This window comes from Podarcis pityusensis (assembly GCF_964106645.2).
Source record: "Podarcis pityusensis genome assembly, chromosome: 1".
NCBI classification, from domain to species: Eukaryota; Metazoa; Chordata; class Lepidosauria; order Squamata; family Lacertidae; genus Podarcis; species Podarcis pityusensis.
In genome coordinates, this window is record NC_138028.1 from 32556353 (window position 1) to 32580090 (window position 23738).

The window sequence follows — 23738 nt, forward strand, 5'->3', positions numbered from 1 at the left end:
TGGGAGTTGCCATTCCCAGAACAAATTACAGTGGTACCTCAGGTTACATACACTTCAGGCTACAGACTCTGCTAACCCAGAAATAGTACCTCGGGTTAAGAACTTTGCTTCAGGATGAGAACAGAAATCGTGCTCCGGTGGCGCGGCGGCAGCGGGAGGCCCCATTAGCTAAAGTGGTGCTTCAGGTTAAGAACAGTTTCAGGTTAAGAACGGACCTCTGGAACGAATTAAGTTCTTAACCCGAGGTACCACTGGCTGCCTGGAAATTCAACCAACCCCTCCCAATAGGGAGGGAAATGGGGAAAGAGAAGATTTTATGACAGCATGAGTGACAATACTAACATATACATTTGCAAGGAACCATTGAGATACTCAACAAACAAAAGGTTAATTGGCTCAGTGGCTAGCCATGTATCCACAGTTATCAGTTAGCATTTTGTACATGTAGCTAGCTATAAGGTAGCTGGCTGCCTCTGGCTGTTGCATGCTGGCATTGCTCAGAACCTCATTGTACATTCCAAGCTGGAGAAGATCTCAATTGTTCTCTGGTACTTAGTTCAGAATACAGCAGAACCATTACAAACTGGGCCAGGTAATTATGCATTAAAGCTTTCTTGGTATTCCAAACCTTGTAAGAACTTTAGCAGAGATGAATGAGCTCTTCCAGGATTTCCTGAAATTAACTCAGAAATCTCACAAGTTCTTCTGTCCTTAAAAAAAATAAAAATCTGAAGAACCAAAGTGATTTTTCTTAACTAATCCAAGGTTTGTTCCCTTCTCTCCAACAACTCTGATGCTAGGTAATAGTGCACTGGGATATGTAAAGTTGCTACTGTTGATGTCATTTTAAAGGAGTATAAAGTTGCAATATCACTCCTCTACAGAAACTCTGCAAGGGTTTTTTTTCCAGCTGTTATGTATGGAAAGAATATTAGGATATTATGCTTTAAACTCACCCCCTTCCTCTGGTTGAAATGCAGAAGACCATGAGAAAGCCCATTTCTTATTAGACAATTTGCTTATGTGATATTTACACAGACTTTCCCCCTTTCTTTTAAACTATTATAGGAAGCCTTCTTAAATAATGTATTGCACAATTACCCAAGCATAAACATTCAATTTACTAGGCAGTGCTGCATGAAAAAAAGAAAACACGACTTGCTCTGCAGTTCATGCTAACCAAGCAGACTGTACTGTAAAGCTATCATTTCAATTTTTTATCCTCCCACCCATTCTCTTTACACCTCCTGACATCTAGAGATACCCTGGTGCTTCCTTTCTTGGAAACTTTTCATATCAAATTATGCTTCCATGATCATTATTTCCTTCTGCAGTTGATGAATCACCACACTAGAGCCCATATGGTAAAAATGATTGTTTAAGCCAGTCGTGTATTCCAGGTTTCTTCTTTTGAGATGTAAAAGAACTGTTCAAGAATCGACACTGGATTTTTTAAAAAAACAAAAAGCTTGAATTTCAGTTTGCCAATGCAAGTAATTAATAAAGACCCTAAAATAAAGTGTGTGAGCTATATATATATAAAATCCATGGTCCCTCTCTCATGTTTTCTTTAGTGACTTAATGTTATTTAATTAATTAGAACTATGCTATGAAATTTAATGACTGATACAATATTCCTTCTAGTGGGATCAAACAGAATTTATTTAGTAGAATGAGTGCTACGCTTAACAACAAATTTTTGAATTAAATTATTACTGAGTAATATCTGCTGGGTGGACTGGAAACAAAGTCACTTTTTCTGAAGATAGATGATGTAGAAAACAGGCTTTGTTTTCCTGTGATGCATACAAGAAGAAGGCAGAAGATTTTACTTTACTCCTTCTACGGCAAACCCTAGTTGTCATTGTGGGAGATGGATTGAGGGTTAAATTTAGATTTAGATATAAGCCTCCTATCCCATCTGTGTGGGAGTAATACAAACTTAGGCAATGACACCTTTTTATCCCCTTCAAACTAGTGGTCTGCAGACCTCCCCCTCTTCACCCCTGTTGCAGAGAATGATCCATATGTTTTTAGTAAAATAAACAGAAAAAGGTTTTACTTACATTTAAATGCAGGCAGCACATACAGCAAAAGTAGTATGTAGAAAAATACCTCTAAGTTACAGTAAAACAAAAGTTGGCAGTCTTAGTTAACATGGATCCTCAGCCATACAGGTCTGCTCAGCATGAAGGCATGGTAGAAAAGGAAGTCTCCTCATAGGCAGAAGGAAATATAAACGATTGTCTCCTTTGTCACAGAGTTCTCACCCAGAGGAGACAAAGGAAGTGACTACACACAGAGTTCTATCTAGGAAGTTAAATAACTATATGTGTTCTAGCCCTGTGCTTGTCTAGCAAAGCATGCATTTGTGATTTTGGCTACAAACCCCACAGTATCACCTTATGTTCCAAAACCACATCAAGGTTCTAATGCTATCAGTGCTCCAATAGTTACTATGCCTTCCTTGCAATTGAAGTTTTGCCTCAGCTGCAGGCCAAACTGGACATTACAGCAGAATACCTGTTTGTTTAAGTCTGCTCAATAATGTATAAAAGATGTGTGTGCCTTTCTGACACATAAAGGAAGAGAGGCATGCTGGTGGGGTTGCTAATGTCTCCCCCTACAGTATCTTCCTTCCACTGGCGGAAAAAGGGGGGTGCAGTAGGTGCGGTCCGCCCCGGGTGTCATCCCGGGGGTGTGTGACATCACCGTGCCACCCCCTGGCACCGTGCCACCGTGCCACCCACCGTGCTAGCTCCACCTCTGCTTCCTTCCCTGCAGTGGCACTTGCCTCTTCAGTTGTGCTGTGATACAGGAATTAAGCTTGGTTGGGAGAAAATGTTTTTGAGGAAGAGGCTGCAGTTAAGTAAGCTGTTAGACCAGGCTAAGTCCAGCTACTCTCACCCACCCACCCACTTTTCACTAAAATCAGACTTTACCATCACCCACGTATGGGGCAGGCCTCGTCTCAATAATCTAATACAGCCCTTAGTCTCAAGACATGCTTTCAGGACACTCTCTGTGACAACAGCACACTTAGCTCAAAATACCAAAATGTGGAAGCATGAATTATTCATATCCGAAAGCAAAACTAGTTACAATGGCCCACGTGTTTTAAGAAATCAGACCAGGGTCAGGCAGCCATGTGTTTCACTCTGCCTAGGACAGTCCTCTATTTGAAGGGTTTCCTTAACTGACTTTTGTAGTTTAGGATTGCTTTCGGGGGCCACATTTTTCATACATACATTCCACTGTTACGTGTTGAGGAAACTGTTTTCATTGGCATATGAGAAGGTTTGCGCCCATGAGTCCTGTGACAGAGCTCCTTTAACATATATTGATCATAAAGCTAGCTATAAATAATACGGATTTCATGAACCATCACATAATTCTCATAAAAACTCTTGTAAAAGTTTCGAATAGATAGAGAACATTATTTTTCTAATTCCAGTCAATACGTACCTTGAGGAAAAACACTGAGCAAGAGCAACAGTAATAGTAGAATAACACTGCATTTTATCTTCTTTCAAGCAAAGTCAACATTACTTTCAGTTTTTTAATATAGGATTTGTGCTAGAAAATATTTAAAGTATAGGACATGCCTCGGAATACTAGACAGCTAAGGCCAATCAGGATCCGGACTGCTGCTTCTCTGAATGCGGGGAACCATATATGTGTGTGTGTGTGTGTGAGAGAGAGAGAGAGAGTTTTGCTGGGTTGGAAAAGGGCAACCAAAATGATAAAGGGGTTGCAAGAACACCTGGGGCTTGGATAAGGAGAAGTTTCCCCCTGCCTCTCTCATAGTACAGTGGTACCTCGGGTTACATAAGCTTCAGGTTACATACGCTTCAGGTTACAGACTCCGCTAACCCAAAAATAGTGCTTCAGGTTAAGAACTTTGCTTCAGGATGAGAACAGAAATTGTGCTCTGGCGGCGCTGCGGCAGCAGGAGGCCCCATTAGCTAAAGTGGTGCTTCAGGTTAAGAACAGTTTCAGGTTAAGAATGGACCTCCGGAATGAATTAAGTACTTAACCCAAGGTTCCACTGTACTAGAACTTGGGGTCATCCAATGAAGTTAAATGTTGGAAGTTTTAGGACAGACAAAAAAGCACCTTTTAAAACAATAACAACACAGCACATAGTTAACTCCTACAAGTTATAGTGATAGTCCCCAACACAGATGGATTTTAAAAAGAATTAGAAAAAATTGTGGAAGGTAAGGCCATAAAGGACTACAAGCCATGATAGCTATGTTCCACCTCCACTGTTGGAGACAGTATGCCTTTGAATGCCAGCAGCCGGGTACCACAGTTTGGGAGAGTGTTACACTAAGGTCCCACCTGCCAGCTTCTGCTGTGAGAAGAGGATGCTGGACTAGATGGGCTTTTGGTTTGACCTAGCAGGGCTCTTTTTATCTTATGGATATTCAGCTGGAGCAGGACATGAGGGAGGAGACCTAGAATCTGGAATGGTTCATAGCCTAGTGGTCTGCTAGCCTCCTTTATCCATCGAAAGGTATCTATTTCGCCAGGGTTTTAAGGTGTACTTTTAATTCACAAATTAGAATTTTATTTGTAACCCATTCTGTCCACAATGCTGCCTTTTTTCTGCTGTGGGTTTTAAAAATAGTTTTATTGTGACATTTAAAAAAATGATTATCTTTTAATATGATGCAATCTGTTGTTTTGTAAGCAGCTTCAAAACATAATAATATTTATTTATAACAAATAAATAAATAAACAATGTCCCTGTGCTCTAGAAACTGACAGTGCATTTGCATATTGTGAGAGAAAGACATTTATTTTTCATAACAAAGTAGCACAACAATTAGCCTTTGGGTGATCAGTTGGTTGGCTCTGACAGTGATTTAAAACAGTCCTTTATACATTTAATTAGTACTTTCTGAGTTCAGCTACAGACATTTAGTTTGTCTGTTACTCATGTCTAAATCTGTTTTTGGTCCATATCTTAAGAAAGAAGTAAAGCTTGATTATGAGGAATGATCATTTGATTATATGTAGTAGCTAATCAACTATTTAAAGAATCAGCTGTTCTTATGAATATTATGGAAATAATGCTTCTCTCCACTGAAATTAATTATGATAAGGCCAATTGCTGTATTGTATTAGGGTTGTTGTGGGGTATCTTTTTTTTAGAATGAAGGTGAAGATCATGGCCAATTGTATACAAAGCAGAAAAGATAAAATATATTTTGAATGAAAAAAGCAGATATAGGTTGTCACTCTGAATTTTTCAAAACACCTTCTGCTAAGGCCAAGTCAGGATAGTATTGCAAAGGCTATAGAGAAATGTGGAATGCAAACTTGTTACTGGCCCTCCTTTAATCCCATTCTGCAATGGGTCAGATTGAAGAGCTCCTGAGAGGCAGAAATGCAGTAAGGCAATTTAAGATTCTAAATATAAGGGTTTAAATGACAATATAGTCAGTATCATCCTGCTTGTCTGAATCATTTCCCAAGGTGGTTATGATGACAAAGTGTTTGGATGGATTTGGAAGGTAGGATAAAATATATCATTTGTTCTTCCTGATGTTTACTTGGAATCTTATTTTCTGTAACTTGAATTGAGTCCTACCCTTTAGAGCAGGAGAAAACAAGCTTGCACCATCTACCATATGCTTTTATATTGTAAACCACCCAGTGATCTTTGGATGAAGGGTGGTATAGAGAATGAATGAATGAATGAATGAATGAGTAAATGAATGATACGACAGCCCCTTATATATTATTATCATAGCTCCGTTTCCTCTTATTCAGGCTAAACATATCCAACTCCCTCAACTGTTTCCAGGCCCTTTATCTTCTTGGTCACCATCTCTACACACATTCCAGCTTGTCAACATCCTTCTTAAATTGTAATGCCTAGAACTGGACACGATACTCCAGATGGGAATTTGACCAAGGCAGAATAAAGCAGTACTTCCCTTGATCTAGGCACTAAACTTCTGTTGATACAGCCTAGAATAGCATTATATATTTTTTGCTGCTTCATTACATTGTTTACTCATGTTAAGCTTGTGGTCTACTAATGCTCCTGGATCCTTTCCACATGTAGTACTGGCAAGCCAGGTGTCCCACATCTTATATTTGTGCAGCTGGTTCTTCTTACCAAAGTGTAGAACCTTACATTTGTCCTTGTTGAAATTAATTTTGCTAGTTTGGGCCCAGTTCTCCAATCTGTTAAGGTCATCTTGAACATTCTGCGACACTGGTTACCCCTCACAGTTTGTTGCCATCTGCAAATTGGATGAGCATCCCTTCAGTATCTTCATCCAAGTCATTTATAGAAATGTTGAATAACAACAGTCCCAGGACAGAACACTATGGCACCCCACTTGTCACTTGTTTCCAGGGTGATGAGGAACCTTTAGTGAGCCACTACTGAGAGTAGGTAAACCAAGCAGGAGGCCCTAGCAAACAACATCTCTTGGCTTCTGCCCCCAAGCCCAGCCCTGTAGGCACCACAACTTGAACCCATCCTTCATCCACTAACATCTTAGCATCCCAGTACAGAGGTGTCAAAAGCACCAGAAGTTCTAAAAGTGGACAGTAAATTATGACCTTTTGGGGAGAGGTGCTGCATTCTGCTACTACAAGGCATTTTCCATCCCCTTTCTTTAATGCAGTACAGTGGTACCTTGGGTTAAGTACTTAATTCATTCCGGAAGTCCGTACTTAACCCAAAACTGTTCTTAACCTGAAGCACCACTTTAGCTAATGGGGCTTCCTACTGCTGCTGCTGCGCCACCGGAGCATGATTTCTGTTCTCATCCTGAAGCAAAGTTCTTAACCCGAGGTACTATTTCTGGGTTAGCGGAGTCTGTACCCTGAAGCATATGTAACCTGAAGCGTATGTAACCTGAGGTACCACTGTATAGGGACAAAGTTCAGTGAAGAACCTTCTGCATTCTGTTGAAACAGGAAATGTCTCATCCTCCAAATAATCAGAGGAGTCTGTATCGGTTCACTATACCCACCAGCTATTTGAAGATTTGGGAATGACTGAGCATGTGGGTGTTGTTTAAAGATGACCTTGCTTGGGCACTGTTTTTCATCAACTTTCATTATTATATAAGAAGTCATTGCTGTCAGTGCATTTTAATTAGCATTTCACTCAAGAACTTTGTTCTGCCCAGGTTACTCAATTCACAATGTCAAAGCTCCATCACAGGCATTCTCTCCTCCTGTATTTAATGGCAGCGTCTAACTCTGATGAATGCTTTAATACATTCTGCAAACAGAAAGCAAATTAATTTGTCACCCAGCACATGTTCATAACTCCTGTAAGCAGTAATTTAAGTGATGTGCACAGTATGGAGAGAGACTATTATAACCTATCTCCACAACAGTTCTTTCTGCATCTTGTTTTTGATGGCGCTTCCTTTTTTCTGATGACACCCCGCAGAGCGATGCCCTTGGTTCTCATCGCCTTATCTTTGGGTGACTTCATCTTACTGCACAGATTTTGTTATTTAGATGGTGAGTCACAAACCTACCACCACATGAAGCCTAAACCAATGCCTTTATTATCATCTGTGCTCATCCATAAAGCGACTGGTTTTCTCAGGCTAAAGTCCAGAAAGAGTTTAAGATGTTCTTAAATGCTAGAGGGCAGGTATCAGTGCACTGAAAGAAAGGTAGAGAGAGAGTGTGTTGTTCACTCTCCCTGAAGTATCAGAAAGTATCAGAAAGATTGAGATGAAAATCCATATTTGAAGAGTGATGCCAGTTATAGCAAACTAGGGTTGCTGCTAGTCTACCATGCTGCCCACCAGTTTCTCTGACTCACCTGCTGAAGGTGGGCTCAGGTGTGATGTTGGAGGAGCACAGACAAGAACTGGGATTTATTTATTTTTTGAAACCACTGGAGGAGAGACTGCTTTTTGCTCATGTTCTGTTCACTGGTTTCCTACAGGGGTCTGATTGGCCACTGTGAGAACACAGTAAGTGGAATGGGAAAGATTCTCATGCATCACATTACCACAATTGCTGCTTCCACACCAACACACATCCCCTTCTCTCCCATAATGCCCCTCTACCACCCTGTTCTTTGATATTATTCTTTGTGATTTTTTCAACATCTTTGATTTTGAAAATTTGCATTTCTGGTTTGGGGTGGGTTGTGTGGAACTATGGGTGTAGTGGGGGGGGCAGGGGACAGCTGCCCCTGTCAATCTAAGTCAATAAAAATCAATACAGATCTGAGGTTCTGCCCCCCCCCATCAAAAGTCTGCCCTCCTAACAAAAGCCTGCCCCCCCCAAAAAAATCCTGGCTACACCCATGTGCAGAACTGGTGACTTTCTTCTTTGTTTTAGTTTTTTTTCATGGTAGAACCAATAAACTTACAAATGATATCTGACAAAAAGAAAAAGGAGTGGAGAAATACTCCTTCATGTTGCTTAGGAACTATTATAAGCTTTTCCTAATTTTGGAGGAAATTGCTTAAATAGGTGGATCATGCCGTATTTGGAGTTTTAGCCTGATAAAAAAAGAAAAACCAGTGTGTTTGAAAGCACTGTTTATCAGCTTAATTTTAGCACAGTGTCTGACCTTTCCACCACTTCAGCCAACAACAGAATAAAAATATCCCCTTGGAAGTGATTCATTCTGATAATGGCAGTTTGGAAAGCATCACCTTCCAACTAGAATCATCTGTCTTTTTTTTTTTTTACATTTAGCCTGTCTCCAATAAACAGTTAAGATATCAGTGGCTCTGTGTTGTCCTTTTGCACGTCCATCTTGAAATGTGAACCTAAGATCTAACAGCTGGACTGCAGGTTGAAGAAGAATGCTGAGTGGTAGAATAATAATAATAATAATAATAATAATAATAATAATAATATTTTATTTATATCCCGCCTTCCCCAGCTGAAGCTGGGCTCAGAGAGGCTAACAACAGTGAAAGTAACACAGCATTCTAAAATCAATTCATTATAAAATCAATTCAGAATCAAATTAATGGCAACCATTGGGCTAGAGTTCTATGAGGATTACCAAAGGAGGGGGTCAGGCCTTGGTCAAAGGCCTGGTGGAACAGCTCTGTCTTGCAGGCCCTGCGGAAAGATGTCAAGTCCCGCAGGGCCCTGGTCTCTTGTGACAGAGCGTTCCACCAGGGCCCTAGTCTCTTGTGACAGAGCGTTCCACCAGATCGGGCCACAGCTGAAAAAGCCCTGGCTCTGGTTGAGGCCAGCCTAACCTCCCTGTGGCCCGGGACCTCCAAGATGTTTTTGTTTGAAGACTGTAGGGTCCTCCGTGGGACATACCAGGAGAGGTGGTCCCGTAGGTAAGAGGGTCCTAGGCCGTATAGGGCTTTTAAGGTTAAAACCAGCACCTTAAACTTGACCCTGTACTCCACTGGGAGCCAGTGCAGCTGGTATAGCACCAGGTGAATGTGATCCCATGGCGAGGACCCTGTAAGGAGTCTTGCCACGGCATTCTGCACCCGCTGGAGTTTCTGGGTCAGCCTCAAGAGCAGCCCCATGTAGAGTGAGTTACAATAATCAAGTCTGGAGGTGACCGTCACATGGATCACAGTGGGCCAGGTCAGGGTGAGAGAAGTAAGGATCCAACTGCTTAGCTTTGAATGCAAATGCTTTGAATACACCGTAAGTGCATGGGTGAAGCTGGCATCTGTAGGTAGGGCTGAGAAAGACTTCTGCCTGAGGCCCTGGAGACATTTCTGTAACCAGCTTTCCTTGTTAGGTCGGGCAGCCACATTTCTAGGTGCGGGGAGGCACATAGCTCCAGCCACGCACCCAGCTGTCCCATAAGGGGATCAAACGTGCGACCTTGGTATTATCAGCAACAGTCTAACCAGCTGAGCTACCCAGTGTAGACATCTCCCTTTCTTCTACATCCATGTATCTGCCAACTGAGATTCATGCTTCCTCTGGTGAAGTGGACTCTAGTAGTCTAAATAACCTTATGCCAGGCATAGGCAAACTCGGCCCTTCAGATGTTTTGGGACTACAATTCCCACGATCCCTGACCACTGGTCCTGTTAGCTAGGGATCATGGGAGTTGTAGTCCCAAAACATCTGGAGGGCCGAGTTTGTCTATGCCTGCCTTATGCCATAATAAATGTGTTGGTAAGATGCTCCAAGACTCCGGAGCATAACATGGTTACCCCTTGAAAAGCTGAAATCTCATTGCATTTCCTCCCCACCCTCCTCAAAATCCTTCAGATGTGTCACCTGGGTATGAAACTTTAAATTGGTTTAATATTTTGCTTTAGGTGAAACTCATCTAATACTGATGACAACTCTGGCACTTGAAAAAAGCCCATTAGCAATTAGCAGCAGTTCAACCTGCTGTTGTTATTCTGATAATTGGTCGTTTTGTGGTTTTTCTTTTATGACTTTAGTGGTACGCAATACCTATTTTCATACTTATATTTTTGTAACCTGTCCTGGGGCCATTTGGTGAAGGATGGGTTATAAATACAAATGATAAAGACATGAATCTGGGACAAGAAATCTGTTGGTGGTGGGGAGGGCAGATAAACCACATGCAGTGGCGGAGTTTCAAGCTCCGGCGGGGGCATGGCGCATGTCCTGGGGGCGTGGTGTACTGCCCGCAGGGGCATAACACGCATCCTGGGGCATGGTGCGCCACCTGTGGGGGCATGGCACCCAGCGTGGGGGGGAGCTGCGATAGCACCCCACCGGGATCATGCCGCCAGGGGCGGTGTGCTCCCCCCGCACCCCTTTTCCTTTGCCAGTGACCACATGCTGGAGATTTAGGCTGCAGTCCTATGCACACCTTGGACTGAGCTCCGTGGACATACTTCTGAGTTTACGTATATAGGAGTGTTTTGTTAGTGGGTGGCCTCTGACAACTGATACAAAGTCAGGTCAATGATCTGTCTCCTATTTTGCACTGCAGTGATTCGCAGGCCTGGGTTAGACCCAAACCACAATTCAGTGTAGCAGATGCATTCTGGGAAATATGAAACAACAGCTGCCTCACTTCACTTTAGAAATGTATGCCCCTCTCATATTTTGGGAACTACTGAACTGCAGTGATAAGTCAGTAGGCACAATGATTCTTCCAGACTAGCATGACTGCACAGATTTCCTTTGCAGACATTTAAGTTTCAAAGCCAGACTAAACTGGAAGCATGAGTTCTTAATACTCAGAATGAGGAATTAGCATAAATTAGCAGCTGAAATGGTTCAGTCTTGTGCTAGCAGAGTGCTTTGATGAGCATAGTACATGAGGTCTGTCACCTAGTTAAATAAATTGTAGTCAATCAGTCCTATGAGTTGCAATGTATTAAATGTTCGTTTATTTGCATGTGCATAAAACAACCGTTCTGAAGGAAAGCAATTCTTTGTTTTTCATGGATATATATGCATATTGCAGCAAGCATAGTCTTAGGCTGGGGAAACTGTGGCCCTCCAACTCCCATTGGCCTCAGCCAGCATGGCCAATGTTCAGTGTGACAGAAATTGTAGTTCAGCAGCATCTGAAGGGTTGTACTTCCCCATCCGTCTCTTATATGTGTGAGGAAAAAAGGCATGCCTCTTCTAAGATGGAAACTTAAGAAATGGCTTCCTTGGCAGCTGATCCCAGTTAGTTCCTTAGCCGGTGGGCAAAGCCATTTTTATTTAGACAGAACTTGGGCCCATGATATAACTTCTAAATATGTTGAAACTGGTTTTACTTTGCCATTTTAATTGTATTTTTAATGGATTTGTTCTTTTTGGATTATTACTAAAAAATAAAAAATAAAAATTGTCTTTGTAGCCACCACTTCCACTATTGGGTGAAAAAATGGAAATGGAAAAATAAAATAAAATAAACTGACACTAGTTTTTATAAGCGCTTGCATCAATTAAAAAAGAAATCTGCTGCCTTAGTCAATGGCATATTTCTAATTGGTGAAAGATCAACTGATTGATCTGGCCAATCAACTGATTAAATAAAGTATCCCTGCAGTACATAAAATGAGCCAGAAATTATTATCCCAAGTTAACAACCTCATTTCAGGTGTTTTTTTTTAAAAAAACCCCACATGTAATAAATCTCAGTATCTTAATAACTAGGCCTATATTCTTTCTACTTCATTGCTTCCTGGGAATTTCATGAGCCCCACTGTACCATTCTGAAATACTAATTGTAGTTTACAAGTCAGTTATCCTCAGGTGACAGAGGTGAGACAGAAGAAAAATTAAGATATGATTAAACTGCAGCTTCCAAGAAATGTTCTGCAGGCCTTTGAACTCCCCACAGCTTTAGATCAGATGTAGGTATTATGTGTGTGTGTGCGCGTGCACACACGCACACACACACAGATACACACACTTCTTGTGTATATCTAAGATTTTAAGCTTAGTCATCTGGTTGCTCAGACAACCATGATTTGTTTAGCCCACTTAAAAATTATGGCCAAGTTATACTAAAAAAAAATACACAAAGCTGACCAAATTATTTTAAAACCTGGGGTAGAAAATCCCATAAGTGCCTCTCCTTTGTACAGTAATAATAAATTAAACTATCGACCATAATGAGGGTGATGATATTGTATCAAATTTGTTTTGGTTTTTACTACACATTGCCAAGGAGATACGGGGTTGGTGATGTGGGGAAGGCGTGGATCTTACCAAGTTGATCAGTTCACCTGTCACTTTGTACAGTTTGCCCAGGAACTACATGGAACAACTTTGCAAATACAATACAACAGAGGAACCAAATGTTGCCTTAAGCTAGCTACCCTCTTGAACAGAAGATACATATGGTTCTGAGCAGAGGGCAACCTTCATTTGTATGGTAATAACTAATTCTACGCTTGTACTGTTTGCCAGCTGCTAACAGAAGCACATGGCTCAGTTTGATCTCATTAGCCCTGCTGAGAACAAAAGTCACCTCCTGATTGGTGCACTACCGGTCTTGACTATGCTACCACTCAGTGGATTTGTAACTGGCTGACTGACCGAACCCAAAGGGTGCTCATCAATGGTTCCTCTTCATCCTGGAGAAGAGTGACTAGTGGGGTGCCACAGGGTTCTGTCTTGGGCCCGGTCTTATTCAACATCTTTATCAACGACTTGGATGATGGACTCAAGGGCACCCTGATCAAATTTGCAGATGACACCAAACTGGGAGGGGTGGCTAACACCCCAGAGGACAGGATCACACTTCAAAATGACCTTGACAGATTAGAGAACTGGGCCAAAACAAACAAGATGAATTTTAACAGGGAGAAATGTAAAGTATTGCACTTGGGCAAAAAAAATGAGAGGCACAAATACAAGATGGGGGACACCTGGCTTGAGAGCAGTACATGTGAAAAGGATCTAGGAGTCTTGGTTGACCACAAACTTGACATGAGCCAACAGTGTGACGCGGCAGCTAAAAAAGCCAATGCAATTCTGCGCTGCATCAATAGGAGTATAGCATCTAGATCAAGGGAAGTAATAGTGCCACTGTATTCTGCTCTGGTCAGACCTCACCTGGAGTACTGTGTCCAGTTCTGGGCACCACAGTTCAAGAAGGACACTGACAAACTGGAACGTGTCCAGAGGAGGGCAACCAAAATGGTCAAAGGCCTGGAAATGATGCCTTATGAGGAACGGCTAAGGGGGCTGGGCATGTTTAGCCTGGAGAAGAGGAGGTTAAGGGGTGATATGATAGCCATGTTCAAATATATAAAAGGATGTCACATAGAGGAGGGAGAAAGGTTGTTTTCTGCTGCTCCAGAGAAGCGGACACGGAGCAATGGATCCAAACTACAAGAAAGAAGATTCCACCTAAACATTAGGAAGAACTTCCTGACAGTAAGAGCTGTTCGACAGTGGAATTTGCTGCCAAGGAGTGTGGTGGAGTCTCCTTCTTTGGAGGTCTTTAAGCAGAGGCTTGACAACCATATGTCAGGAGTGCTCTGATGGTGTTTCCTGCTTGGCAGGGGGTTGGACTCGATGGCCCTTGTGGTCTCTTCCAACTCTATGATTCTATGATTCTATGATTCTATGATTCTATGATTCTATGATTCTATGACTACCCCATCAATAAGCAATTCAAGAGCTATTGGGATAGCTCAATTGGTAGAGCATGAGACTCTTAATTTCAGGGTAATGGTTTCGAGCCCCAGGTTGGACAACAGATTCCTGCATTGTAGGGGGTTGGACTAGATGACCCTTGCGGTCCCTTCCAACTCTACAATTCTATGATTTTATGAATCACTTAATGTTACATCTGTTTCCCTACATGAGGCTTTCCTACATGAGGTGTGCACCTGAGATACTTGTGTATTGGCCCTGTTGGGAAACTGTGTATGTGCAGCTACTCACACAGAGTCAATTAAGGTTTGGCAGACAGCCAGAAGGCAGTCTGAAGGAGTAAGTCTGCCTGGTAATAACAGAGACATGGAGACCGCTCCCTGAATGGTCAAGCTCTCTCAAGGGAGTGATAATTAACGGCCTACTAACTGGAATGTGTTAGTTCAGTGTTCATGAGTTCAGAGTTCTGTGTCAGTATAGGAGTTGTGAGTCGTGTATGAGAGAGCAAGCTAAAGATCCGTGTTCTGTTCCTGTAAATAGTCCACTGTATATAATAAACACCTAACTACAAGTTCCTAGTTTCTGCTTCGTCTATCCTGTCTGCAGCCAAGTCGCCAATTGCTTCCGTGGATTCTGCATGTACTCTGCTAGGTCTGGCTAAGGTCCTGCAACTAGTTGGAAAGTTGCGAAACATCAAATAGGTTTTACCAATAGGCCCTACCCACTGCTCCTTAGGTCTACCAAATCATTATTTGGAAACTTGCCAGTTACACATCCAGTGACTCAGCAGAATGCCTTTTGCCCAAGTCTAATCATCTTTTGTCTCTGGTCAGCCTGCAACTAGTCACTTTTTGTATTTGGAAATTCCCATCTTCCCTCAGCATAGGCCTGATCCCAGTTGCCCCTTTCATCTCTGATCCTCTTAGATAACGCAGTATTTGTCTCCAAGAGACCAATTTGTTCCATCTCTCCTCTTCAGACTTTTGCCTACTTGTTCAACCTGTCCAAGACACTCAGAAGTCCAGCACACGGCTAGATTTCTGCCAGATGCTTCAGGACAGATTGCTAGTTCCCCTCCTTGCTTTCCCTTCCCTGTGCCCACCCCACCTCCCTCATGAACAGCTTCCATGGCTACTACTGCGACTGTTTCTGTAGAGACCATAAAAAAGAATGTCGGGCAACACCATTTCTTTAAAGGAAAGGGAATTCAGATTGTTCATTTGATTCCATTTAACACTCTTGACATTTGAAAGCATTAAAAGTGTATTCAGCCTACAAAGTGAAGCAACCATTTTTCAGCTGTGCTTATTTCACCTCCATAATCTTCTAAGGGGGGAAAAAAAATCTAACCAGAGCAGATGGGCAATGTTAGAATTCGTTCCAGCATCTCTTGTGAAGTAACATTTAAAGCTGGCCTTGCGTGCGTCCCGGGAGGTGCCTCCCGAGGTAGTATTCGTTAAGGAGGGTGAAACACTTCAAAGTTTTGTAGCGCATGCTTTCTGCTAAAGCTTTTGCCTTCAGCATTTTCATCTCCCTCCGCACAGGCTAGTTCCAAATGATTCATGCAATATGTTTCCTGGTTTGTCTTTGGCTAGAGTCCAGCTTGTTATCTTAGCATCCCTTCTTCACTCAATAAGGAGGATAACCACTGTGCTAAATGTACCATTTGAAGGCAAAGGTGGTCAGATGGGGGAAAGGATAGCTTTAAATGAGATAGAAAGTATCTCTCCCCCCCCCTTTTTCTGCGAAAGCAGGGAACATTGCATTTTGATAGGGCAACCATGTTGCTTGACAAACAGGCCTGTTAAGTGTGAGATGTGATTTAAAAACCATTATGGTGATCAATTCCCTTCAGCCATGCATCAATTCAAACTGCTTTCAGCTGTCATGAAACTGGGTCTTAGTCCATAAAAACCACTGTTTGCCAGTCACACTTGACTTTCAGTGGCTGTGCCATATCGAATGCTGGCATCAGGAAAAATTAAAGCCAGAAAAATTAAAGCTACAATTCTGGCAGGGGCTCAAAAGAATAATATGAATATGCTCACAGTCCAAGACTTCCCAAAACTGATTTTGTAGTATGTGTAAAAGCAGTGTTCATTACAGCTAGACTGTCATTGTGGGAAGCAAAGATGGTTACAGCTACTCCAGTTCTTTTAAATATTTGGAGCACAATATCAATGATTATTCTGTTCGAAATGTAAGAGTTACCTCTGTTAGTGTCAAAGTCAATTTTAATGTCAAGGAGGGAATGGGTGATGTTCTTTTGCAACACTAGGCAGAATGGCATGATGTTCACTGTGGTAGCACATGCCCTCTTTGGTTGCATAGTTTTAAAGGAGTTTTCTTCTGTTTGTGGCATTGAATGTCTTCCTGCTATGTGGTAATAAAACAATAATAATATATATATTTTTATACCCCACCCATCTAGCTAGGTTTCCCGAGCCACTCTGGGTGGCTTACAGCATATCTAAAACCATCAAGCGTTAAAAACCTCCCAATACCCATCTGTCTTCAGATGTCTTCTAAAAGTTCTGTGATCCTTTATCTCCTTGACATCTGAAAGGAGAGCGTTTCACAGGGAGGGCACCACTACCAAGAAGGCCCTCTGCCTGGTTCCACTAAGAAACACTAAGGCCTGGTAAGCCTGAACCACTACCTGTTTATTTCTTGAAACACAAAACCTTTCTGTTTATTTCTCCTTATACTGCTTTTGTTCAGCTTACCCAGTAAAGTATTATCAGTCTCTTTTTCTCTCAGAACCCTGTCTGCATTATTCAAGTGACTCTGCCACAGGGATAGCCCGAGACATTTTGCCACTTGAGATGAACCACAAAACGCTCTCTGTCTACGAGAGTAAAGTAGTTGCCTCCCGCCAAACTTAACAATCAGACTTTGTCTAGGTCACTGACACTTGACTGAAGTGATCGCTAAAATGTATCCCATAAATAAAATGTGCTAGAGGGAGTATGGTTTTGAGTACCAGTTGCTTCCATAAGGCATCTGTTCGGCGACTGCAAGAATAGAGGATACTGGCTTTTCTTATGCTCTTAGTGTTAGGAAAATGTTCTTTAAGAAACAGATAACAGTTCCTGGAAGCTTTAAAGAGGGTTCCAGAATTTTTCTTTAGTGTGTAGGAGTGGTACTCTAGGCTTGACATGTTTCTCTTTCACACTAATTCATACTCTTCCAAATTCATACTTCCAAAGAATTGATACTATTACAAACATACAGAAGGGTATTGTCCAAATGTTATACATACTGTCTTATATTGTCCTGTGACTCCTGAACTCACTTCACTTTTCAATTTATCTAACCACTGAAGGGGAGAACTGGGAGTTGAAATAACTGAAAGAGAATAAAAAAAACCTATAGAAAAACCATTCACTCTTCATTCAACTCTTCTTCATCCAATGGAGACAATAACAAATAACAGCAGGGATTTTTCTTGTTTCTTGTATGCAGCATGGGAGAAGAGCCATTTCTCATCACTTACTGCTTCTCCTGTCAATATACCATTCCCCATTTCCATGGGTGCTTTTCCTTAAAAAAAATAAAAATCAAGAAAAATAATTATGAAACTTCATTAAATCTGTTTTGAATATTTTATAGATAAAGAGTACAGTGGAACCTCGGGTTACATACGCTTCAGGTTACATATGCTTCAGGTTACAGACTCCGCTAACCCAGAAATAGTGCTTCAGGTAAGAACTTTGCTTCAGGATGAGAACAGAAATCGTGCTCCGGCGGCACGGCGGCGGCAGGAGGCCCCATTAGCTAAAGTGGTGCTTCAGGTTAAGAACAGTTTCAGGTTAAGAACGGACCTCTGGATGAATTAAGCACTTAACCCGAGGTAGCACTGTATTGGTTGTTATTAGGATCACTGATTTTCATCTACTGCAAAGGCAAGAATAAATTCTTAAGTTGCTCAGCAAAAATAAGCATGTATTCCACTGTGGTGGTTATAGAAGCAAGCTGGTGCACTCACTATTTCTTGACTTCTGAGAAACTCTTTATCTTTAATATATATTTTTTCCTGATAAGGTGTGGAAGGGAATGACATGTGGTGGCGGTGAAATTGTGCCAGAGACAACTAAAATGTTTTTCTAGGGGATAATTGAGTCTAACTAATTTGCTGGAACAGGCTCAACTACATTTAGTAGTACAAAACCAAAAGATCAACAGCCACTTCATATGGATCTTTTAATTGAAAAAGATCAGTTTCCACAAGCTAAAATAAGGACATGAAATTTCCTACTTAAAAAACTCGCAGTGACAAACACTGAACAGAATATGCCATTCTGTTAATATAATTAGGTTTGACATTTGCATGCATTAATTTAAGCTCACTTAAACTCAGTTACACAAAATTCCAAATTTCTCGTTTCTAGTTCTCATCAAATACTTATTACTTTTTTGTGAACACTTCCCTATAAAAAGAAACCAAGAAAATAATTCAATTGCTATTAATACAAATGCAGATTAGCGTTTGTTGAAATTGTGAGGATACTGGATATCATTATCCGCTGGAAGTTGTCGTAAAGTTAAATGATCCACCATGGATAATTGGCATGAGAATGAAACTCGGGACTGTCTGCTCCCCCTTTCCTCTTCCAGGTGTCTAACGAGAGTTTCAGAAGTTTCCCCCTTCTTACTAACCACAGATTAGTGTTGTGTCCGAAGCCTCACAAAATGTGGCCAGTCATAATGATGGCTTACTGAAGGAAGCCAACTTCAGGCCAAGGTTTACAGGGGTCAGCAAACTTTTTCAGCAGGGGACCGATCCACTGACCCTCAGACCTTGTGGGGGGGCCGGACTATATTTTGGGGGGAAATGAATGAATTTGTATGCCCCACAAATAAACCAGAGATGCATTTTAAATAAAAGCACACATTCTACTCATGTAAAAACATGCTGATTCCCGGACTGTCCGCGGGCCGGATTTAGAAGGCGATTGGGCCAGATCCGGCCCCCGGGCCTTAGTTTGCCTACCCATGGTTTATAAAGTTGACTTGGTTCCTTGATCAGTGGCCATCCTGGCTGGGACACATGGGATGTTCAGTCACAAGTGGAGGGCTGCGAGTTCCCTATCTGTGTACTACATTGAATGCGCACATCCATTTTATCTTCATGTGAAGTATCTTTTGTGCATATCAGAGCACACATGCAGACCCTGAGCTGAGGCAGGGGGCTGTGTTGTATTTATTAAATAAATGGACAGATACCTTTAACTTGTGAAAAGGTGCTCAATTGGGAGAAAGGCACCAGTTGTCTTTTGATGTGCTTTGGGCTGCTTAGCGTTTTGCATAGTATGATTGCACATCTGTCTTTACCCATCTGTACAAAACTGCTCAGTAGCTCCCTTAGGTGCTGTGGACTTTATTACACCTATGTCAATTACTTCATCTCGGTAATAAAAGGCTTGCAAGACTGTCAGCTTCTTACATTAGTCCCAACACAACAGCAAGGTTTCTGTTCAAGAGAGTCAGCAAATATAATTTGAGAGCTTTTATGATTTTGTGTAAAGCTTTTGGCCTAGACCCAGTCAAAACTAAGCACTTTTAGGTCCCGTTGATTTAAATCTCACTGGTTTACAGAGGTTTGGATCCAAAATCTCTTCACTTGAGGAAGCAGTTTCCCCCAATTCTCCCTCCATCTGCAGCTCCCTGAACCATATTCTTCCAAGGATCCCCTAATAGACTGCAGAGAAATGGGGTGATTGGAAAACATCGTTCTTCTATTTCTCCTCAACATCTGAAGTACTTTTAGTAGGAACTTGAGGAAGGATCTTCTTAATGGCTGTTTCTACACTACTTGCCAAGGAGGTCTGGCTAGCAAATCTCTAATGACCTTCCACTGAGCATTGAGCTGCAGGAGGCAATCCACAATAGCTCTCATCAACACCTCAGATGCACAAACCCCTTCAGTAACTGCAGGCTAACTGTGGTGGTTTTCCTGTGAGGGCAGCCATTACAGTTTTAGGATGGGTTAAAAAGAAGGAATCGCTTAATCTTCCTCAGTGTTTCGAGGGTAAATGATCCAAAAATTGCAGACATGAGATAAATGTTTCTGGGTAAGAAATCTGCCAGAGTGCAGATAAATACATTCAAGCATCTTTTAAGTTAATTTTCAAGTGAGAAGAACTAAAATAGATACAATTTCCAGGTAAAGTTGTTCTCTCTGAAAACAAGTTTGACCTGTCAGTCACAATGGGCCTCTCCATCTGCCCATTCCCCTGGCGTTTGCTCTCCCTCCATCACTCAACCCTGGTATTATATCATTATGTCACTTCCACTTTCAGCTGGTGTCTAGGTCATGGAGGTGGCACAAATCATTTCAGGGGTCTTCACTTCAATTCCATTTCACCTCTGACAAGCCAGAAATCCCTTCAGTTCAAATGCACACTTCCTATAAATTTGACAACCACCAGAACATTTTTTATTTCGTTTGCATCATATTGTTAGACAAATGTTGAAGCAGCATTTGGTAGAAAGATACGATACACATCTAACAGGCAACAGATAGCTAAATAAATAAGTTTGGCTTGGATTTCATCTTTCCTTCCAATGTGCTCGACTTTGGCTGGATCATTGGGCTGGATCATGTCCAGTGTTTTAGCTTTTACTGATTCAGTTCTCATACAAGGCTGAAAATACAGAACTTTAAAAATGACTCAGAGCTCTTACAATAGTACTATTAATATAAAGATCCTAGAACAAAAATAGAGCATAAACACTAGAACAAAATTTACATTCAATAGCTTCTCTGTCTAATCTTAAATTTGATTTTTGTGGTACCTAGCTTCTTGTGACTGACCCTATTTAACAACTGGAATTGCTTTTGAGGGGGAGATAGAAACTTTTTATAGGTACTTTAACACATAAATATGGAGAAGTAGTGTTGGGATCTGCCAGCGAATGCTTTCTCCTTCCTATATACCAGAGATGACATCCATGTGCAATGAAAATCTTTTGAATTTCCTTGGCACATTGCCTCTTTAATTTGGTGTGAGAGCTTTTCCCTAATGAGGAGCATTCATTTCTTGTTCAACTATTGTTCCACTGATGGACTCCCCACCCCATATTTTAGATAATTCAAGTTTGCTCTTGTGAGATCTATATTTAGTGAAAAGCCATTCTACACATATACAAAATTAAGCAACATTATTTTAAAAACAAATAAGAATCTAATGCCCAGTTATCCAATCAATTATTGAATCAATATAGAAAAGCTATGGGTAGGAATAAATTAATGGGCCTTCTCCCCCATCCTATTCCCCTCCAGGTACCCTTGAAATTGGCTATGGGGTGGTTGGGAAAAACCCCATAACCTGTGAGGGAAGAGAAAGAGATTTTTCCACCTGACAAGCTGAAATGCTTGTGCAGAGAGAACAACACTGAATTCCACCCTACGAAATTATTCAGGGAGTGAAACAAAAACTGAAAATTCGCTGGAAAATATATTTGTTTTCATTATGCAATAAGCAAACAAAAACCTAATATACATCAGGACAGATAAAACAAAGTACTTTCCCATTGTTAAACTATGGAACTCACAGTCATGGCCACCAACTTGTATTAAACAAATCCATGGAAAATAAGTAATGTTTCTGGAAACCAGTTTCTGGAAACCACAGGAGGGGAAGAGTGTTCTTGTGATCAGGTTGTGCTTGCGGGTTTCCCTCAGGCATTTGATCGACCACTGTGAAAACAGGATGCTGGACTAGATGGGTCATAGGCCTGATCCAGCACCCTCTTCTTATATTCTAATCTCTGTTATCTTCAACCTGCTCCCCTCTCCAGTAATTGAAGTGAGTGGTTCAACAATCAGGTGCTCAATTAGAGGGGTTTTTTTTAGAACGGGATGGAAAGGACTCTTCCACTTTACCTCAGGAATGGGAAACCTGTGGTCCTCCAAGTTGCCCTGGACTCTCATCATACCAGACTAATGGCCAGGCTGGCTGGAGTTGAAGGACATTGAAGCCCAACAGTATCTAGAGCTCATACCATTGGTTCCCAACTCCATGGCAGGTACGTCCTATTTCAACACCTGAGGCAACGCAAGAAGGTTCTGCTCTCCCCTGCTACTGAACTGTCCTCACAGAGGCCTCTCTTATCTGTGCTGCACGGCAGCAGCAACAATGGTGGGTTCCAGCGGGATCTCACGGAGTGCACAAGATCTTGTGAGATTTCAGTGAGACATCAAGGAAACTTGCTGGAACCGGTGCCGCTTCTCCACCAGCAGTAAGGGTGGTGGGTCTCCTGTGGGAGCCCTGCCTCTTGGGCTTCCATGCCTGAGGCAGCTGCCCCAGTCCACCTCATCCCTGCTTTTACTTAAAAGAGAGGAAAACATCAAGGCTAATTTCTCAGAGAGCCATTGAAAAGGAGGGAGGAGAAAAATGGTTCTAAACCTGGGAAATAGGTCTTCTGTGTGCTCTTTGACTTAAGGGATCTGGGATAAGTATAGACAGGACCATGGATGTTCCAATGGCAGCAGTGGCAGTCCAACATTGGATCTCCTTCTGCAATGTGGGAGACAGAAATCTGTTGTATCTTGCAGCCCCAGAAGGGCATTGCAGGCAGTGGTGTAGCTAGCTGCTTGGGTGCCCGGTGCAGTGCACGCGGCCTGCAGCCGAGGACAGAGCGAGCCGCCCATGGGGGCGGGGCAAGCTGCCCATGGGGCGTGGCGAGCCCAGACAGGGCGCGCTGCGTGGAGCCTCTCCGCAGCCTTCCCCTCAGCTGTAGGGTAGCTGAGGCTGTAGGCAGAAGCAAGCCCCGCGCTGCTCAAAAAAGCAGTGTGGAGCTTGTAGGCAGTCCGCCCGCTGCCTCTCCCTCAGGAGAGACGTGTGGCTTAGGCACACTGCAGGCCCTGTGGTGTGGCACCCAGTGCCCCCTGCCTCACCTAGCTACCAGTGGCGTAGCAAGGGGGGTGCAGGAGTTATTTTCTCCAAAAAAAGTGTCGTGAGCCCCCCTTTTTTTTACAAAAAACAAACACATATTTTTGTCATTTTGTCACCCCCCTCAGTGATGACACCCAAGGTAGCCTGCACCCGCGGCACCCCCCTTCCTACGCCACTGATTGCAGGGGCCGTATGAGTGTAGTTTTAATTATTCCAAACCAGAAATTCCGTTATTTAGGAAGTTCTGTTTTGTTATTGTTATAGAGGGCGCTGTTTCAATGAAGTACAAGCTAGTGTTTACTAAACAGACAGCGGCTTAAGATGCAAAGGAGCAGGCAGGAGTGGAAAAGCCTACAAATGTAGAAGTGTTTAGATAGATGATAGATAGATAGATAGATAGATAGATAGACAGATAGATTATGGATTAAATGAAGGGAAAGCACTGTTTAAAGCCATGGAAGGCAACAATTCACTTTTGTTACCTAGCTGTTTCATGAGAGTATTGATAGAGTGACTGTTGAAGGCTGAATTTTCACTTTTTAAGCGTTGTATGCAGGTGCTGATTCTGTTATGCACATTTAAAACAATGCTGGTACTATAATTACCTTTCTGCCTAGCCTTGTAATACTCATTTATCTGTTGCAGCAAATAGTCCCCAGGTGTGTGTTTTACAACAAGATTTAGCACAAGCCCACCACAGTATATTCCTTTGGTACTAATTTAAGGGTTTGTTTAAAAAAATCCAGATGTAAGCTAGATTTTTACAAGACCCCTGGCATCATACTTAAGCAACTCCAAAGACATTACACATGT